Below are 6,274 nucleotides of genomic sequence, written 5' to 3' on the forward strand. Positions count from 1 at the left end.
CAGCTACACCCAGTGAAAGAACTTTAGGGAATGAGTGTGAACCACTACATAGCATTTCCAATCCCTCTGGTTTTGTCTGCTTGCATTTTTTATTTCTTTCACAGGTTAATTGTACATTATTTCAAAGTCCGATTCTTAAATGTGCAGCAAAATAACTATGGATATGTATACATATATTGTATTTGACATATACTTTAACATATTTAACATGTATTAGTCTACCTGCCATCTGGGGGACAGAGATAGGGAGAAGGAAGGGAAAAATTGGAACAAAAGGTTTTTCAATTGTCAATGCTGAAAAATTACCCATGCATATATCTTGTAAATAAGAAGTTTTAATAAAAATAATAAAATTATGAAAAGGAAAAAAAAGTTTGGAGTGTCTTCCCACCCCTACATGAGTAAAGCCCAACTTAACATAAAGTTAAAAGTCAAGAAACAAGCAGGAAAACAAATAAACAACAATAAAAAGAACTTGCCATAAAAAGCTACTACAGTGTCGGAAGATCAAAGCAAACTCAAGACAGTAATGTGAAAAGATCTACAAAATAGCCTCAAAGAAAAATACTAATTGGACACAACTTCAACAAGAATTCCTGGAAGAGTTAAAGAAAGGAATAAAAGTGGCAGAGGAAAAATGGGGAAAAAAATGAGAGTGATGCAAGAAATTTATGAAAAGAGAATGAACTGCTCAGTAAAAGAGGCACAAAAAAATCCTCAAGAAAATATCTTTTAAAAAATGGACTAGAGTGGCAGCTAGCTGGCTTAGTAGATAGAGCATCAGCCCTGATGTCAGGAGGACCTGAGTTCAAATCTGGTCACAGACACTTAACACTTCCTGTGTGACCCTGGGCAAGTCACTTAACCCCAATTGCCTCAGCAAAAAAAAAAAAAAAAAAAAAAAAAAGGACTAGAGGCACAAAAATTCAGTGAAGAAAAGAACTCCTTAAAAATCATAATATGCTGAATGGAAAAGCAATTACAAATATCACCAAAGAAAATAATTTCCTTAAAATGAAAATTGGACAACTCCCTAAGATTGAAGAAACAATACAAAAACTCAAAAGAAAGAAAAAATAAAATGTGAAATATCTCATCAGAAAAAAAAATCAACTAAAATGAAAAAGATAAAGAAAATTTAAGCATTATTGGACTACTTGAAAATCATGATCACAGAAAAAGCCTAGCCACCATGTTTCGAGAAACTATTAAGGAAAACTGCCCTAAAATCCTAGAATCTAGGATTACCTAGTGTTAGAATTCTTACAAGGTGCTAAGTCAGTGGAATTGATAGAGACAATGGTTGTTTAGCAGGGTGCTTAACAGTTCTCTAGATGTACTTAGTACTCACTACAGTTCCACAAAATTCACATCTTTAAGAGAACATATTTAAGCTAGGAGCCTCAACCAGGATTGACTCTGGGAGATTCACAAGCCAGAATTGAGTCAAGATGATTCATAAGCCAGAGAAGGAGTCGGGCAGAACTAGGAAGACAGAGAAGTGGTGGCAGGCTGTCCTGTGGAGAACACTGAAACCAAGATCCCGAAGGCCTCCAGAAAACTAGCTGAGCCCTAAGTGAAGGAGAAAGATTTTGAAAGAGACAATAAAGGATTTGGACTTTAACTCCTGGCTGCATTTGGGGTGATTACTCAGAACTGAAACTAAGGCTGCCTCCAGAAGCCCCCCAAGAAACCTGCTCCAAAGAACATTATATTTTTTAGAGAAGAACATTGCAACCTAGAGAGGAGAAAATAGAAATCAAAAGAACCTATTGATCAGAGAAGAGTGGAAGAGATCCTGAAAGAGATCCCAAAATAAAAAGTCCCAAGAATATTGAAAGGAAGCAGAAACAAAACAAAACACAATTAGAATATCAAGGAACCACAGTCAGGATAACACAAGATTAAGCAGGTTCTACATCAAAGGATTGGAAGGCTTGAAATATATTTCAGAAGGCAAAGGAACTAGGGTTAAAACCAAGAATCACCTACTTAGCAAAACTTAGAATAGTCATTCAGGAGAAAAAAAAAAGGATATTTAATGAAGTAACTGAAATAACACAAGGAACATAAGGAATCCCACTCCTAAATGGAATAATTCTTCTAACATGACAAAAAAATTGCCCCAACATCTATCCTCTACCTCTATATTTAATTTACTAAATATAAATATCCTCCTTGCAATTCTATCTACCATCTGGGGTGGATGAGGAGGACTTAACCAAACCCACCTACAAAAAATCCTAGCCTACTCATCCATTGCCCATATAGGCTGAATAGCAATCATTGTCCACATCAACTCTACCATGACCCTTTCACACATTCCTGATAAAAAGACCAGAGCTGAATAGAAAATTTGATAAACACAAAACTCAAGAAAAACATTAAAAAAATATAAAGGAGAAAATATAAAGGACTCAACAAAGTTAATCTATTTATATTCCTATATGGGAAGATGGTTCATGTAAATCCTAAGAACTTTGTCATTATTATTAAGGCTATTAGTTAAAAGAAGCTTATATAGACAGAGGACATGGGTGTGAATCAATTGTGCTCTCAAAAAAAAAGGGGGGGGCAAGAAAAAGGAATGCATTAGGAGAATGAGAAAGAAAGAGGGAATTTGGGGGTAAATTGTAAATGGAAAGCTAGAAAAAATAAATACCTCCTCCCTCCCCCGCCAAAAAAAAAGAATCTTTATTTACAAGAAGCTAGACCATTTCTGGTTTTATATTTTTGTTTTACTTTTCCCCCACTACCAGGCATCCAAGGACAACAGAAGCAAGGAAGATTATTTCAGTGCAGCAAAGTTCATATTTATTGATGTCAAAAACCCATGCATGATTGATAATGAAGTCAATCGTAAGGTATGGAGTGATTTCTGTGCTCAGTCTCATGTTCTTTTTTTTTTTTTTTTCCCCAAAAACTACCTCAGTAAGACTTCAAGCTCTCTAGGCAAGAGGACAGACTTAAGTGATCAGTTTCCGAGTATAATCAAATATTTTTAACTCACCAGGAATTTGAAAATAGTTTACTTAGGTAATTTACCAAAAACAAATGGAATCTGATCTGTCTCTATAGTGTTTAGAAAGTACTTCTGATTTTCCTAAAAAATATCACACTCTCACAGAATTCTCCATATTCTTGTCTCTTAAGCCATGAGACATTGTAACAGTTCTCTGGATGTATCTACATGGATTGCTACACATCAGTACTGCAGAAGCTTAATATCCATTTGGAGTTTTTGTTGTTTTGTCTTTAATCCACTACTTGATTACCATATAAATAAGAAATATTTCAATCGAATTTGTGTATGAAACAATATGGGAGTTAAGCAAATAGTTTGTCTGGCTTATAAAAACATATCAGGAAACCCAGTCGTCTAATCACAGCCTGAAAACCAAGAAATAATTTTCTCCAATCGAGCCATTTAATACTAGGACATCCAAAATGGAAGTGCCAAATGAAAACTCCTCCAATAGATCCTGAAATGCACACAGCATCCAAAATGAAAATCCATAACGGACTTTTATGATGTAGTCTGTGGATGCTTTCTTCTTCTTTAGTTATAGCTATTTTCTCTAGATTATAGATATTTTATGGGTTAGACTCCTGTCCTGAAAAAATTTCATAAGTTCCCACCAATTTGTTTTACTTTTTTTTAACTAGTCATCAAAGACAATGGTCTTTAAAAGTAGATTTATTAGTTTATAACAAAAGCATTTTAAAAGCAATGTAAATAAGCTAATAAAAGAATATCCTCACAATATGTGAGGCCTTTCTATGAATGCATGTATTTGTTGTTGTTTTGTCCAATTCTTTGGGACTCCAATATGAGGTTTTCTTAGCAAAGTTATTGGAATGATTTGCTATTTCCTTCTCCGGCTTATTTTACAGATGAAGAAATTGAGGCAAAATGGATTAAGTAATTTACCCAGGGTCACACAGCTAGTAAATGTCTAAGGCTGGATTTGAACTCAGGTTTTCCTGACTCCAAGCCCAGAGTTCTATCTACTATTCCACTTATGAATGCATATACTCAATAAGAAAAGTATCTTTACAGGTATTATACATGTAATAACCACAAATGGAGATCCAGACATTAGGGTATGCATACACAGGGAGCATTATAAGGTACATGCATGAAGGAACAATACATACCTCTGACTCTGCAAAGCCGCATTCATGCCTTTTATTGAGCTTTGTTTTCCTCCACCAGATATCTCCTTCTGCTTTCTCCTCATCACCACCAGCTACTGCTCCATGTTCCTCTAATCTAGCTATTTGTTGACTCCATTTATCTTTAGCATTTATCCACACACTGAAAAAAAAAAAAGGGGGGGGGGGGGACTCTGTGGCTACACTTGTATCAGTTCTTTTAACTTTCACTATCCAGTAGGGAATGCTATGGCTAATAAGTATCTCTCTGTAGATGGCAGCCCAAGGATGTTTCAAGTGACTCAAATAACCTGTTCTTTCCATTTTTTTTCTCTGCCTGAGCTAAGTCCTCTGAAAATTGCTATTTTCTGTGCCATTTGAAACTCTGCCCCAGAAATTGTCTGTTTAGTAAACCTTTATCTAGGTAAAGCCTACAGTTCTTTTTAGCCAATTATGGTTAAACTTCTCAGCTGTTTTCTAGGTTTCTTCCAACCTTTTTAACTGGCTGTCTTAGTAAGTTTTCTTGGCCAATAGCTATGAAGATTTCCAAAGATTTCCCAGTCAACTCTCACCCCCAATAGCTAAAGAAGTTCCTTGTTGACCAGACTGTCCCAGAAAGCTTGGGCAAAACCCACTCATCCTTTGACTACTTTTTAGAACTGTCCTACTAACTGCTTCTTTTCATCTAAACTGAACTGAACTTTTAAAATGAACCATCATCTCAATTCAACTGTCACATAATTCAAATTCAGAAATCTATTTTAATTTTTAGGACTGAATAAGGTAATATTCCTAAAGTTCTATTTGCTGAAAGGGAAAGGGGATTAAGAGACACTAAGGCAAAGAAACTGTTTTTAACCCCAGGAGTCCCTCTGTTCTATGCAAAATAGTTCCAGTCTAGCTGGCTAGAGAATTCTAAAAGACTGTTGACTTTCACTCCAGTTTCTCCAGCCATATTACAGCTTAGTCTCATCTCTTTTTTTCTATATAATATTATGGTTTTGTAATTTAAGATTACTATTTATTCAGTGATCCTTTTGCTTTTCTTGCATTATTGACTTTTAATATCCTAATTTATATAACTCATATATGTAGAGAGAGTGTAAATGTGTATATAACCATATGTACCTATGTTACTATTAATAAAGAAAAATGGGCACATTTGATTTTTTTATTGGTTGAACCTAACTCCAGTAGTTAGGAATTTATTGGGTAATAGGGGTAAGGTTGGAGATGGGAAAAAATGATGTTTCTTTTGAAGCTTGCCTAGTTTGTTTGTTAGGAGTGTTATGCCACAGTTCTCTTTAACTGTCCTGACTCAGTTTCCCTGTCTCAGTTTCCTTAACTGTTCTGTCTCTGACCCAGTAAAACTAAGGATTATTCGCTCTCGGGTTATAAATTAGCAAGATAAAAGAGTAGATCTCCTGACTCTTTTATGGATTTACAATATCCCTTAAAATATTCCAAGATAACCCACGATATCTTTACTTCTTTGTCTCCGGATTTTTTAGGGTTTTATGGCTTCCCCTCCCTGATAAAAACTTTCCCTCCCTTTCTCTTCTTTGTCTCCAAAAAGGTATTTAAGAAGTTGGGGTTCCTTCATTCATTGCTGGAGAATGGCGTCTGGCAGCTGTATGCTGGACGCTGGATTCTTTGGGTCCTCCAGCCCTGGGACCAATATGGATTCCTTGGTCCCAGTATACTTATCTCTGTCTGACTGGATAATCTGAGATGAGAGTTCTGTCCAGTCAATCTTACTCTCCCATTAATAAAATATTAAAACTCTCTAATCTCTCTCCTGCCTCAGTTTCTCCGGCATTACAGGAGGTGGTGAATGTTTGCATTACAATGTTCAAACCCCAGCTAGAAGCTCTTAATCCCACCCAACAATTAAGGAAACTTCAAATCCAATAGTAGTTACTGATTCTGCATTTGAAAAATGAAGTAAAAGTATAAAGTTCTATGAGCCAGTTCATAGGAATCAGTCCTCATCACTCTGTAGAGAATCAGATTTTTGGGTTATCTTGAGAAAGTCACATTTCATTTCCCCCAAGAACAGCTGGTAAACAAATGGAACCTACACTTTCAGTAGTCATTAATCACACCAGCTGGAACAGCT

This window comes from Antechinus flavipes, chromosome 5 (genome assembly GCF_016432865.1).
Source record: "Antechinus flavipes isolate AdamAnt ecotype Samford, QLD, Australia chromosome 5, AdamAnt_v2, whole genome shotgun sequence".
NCBI lineage: Eukaryota > Metazoa > Chordata > Mammalia > Dasyuromorphia > Dasyuridae > Antechinus > Antechinus flavipes.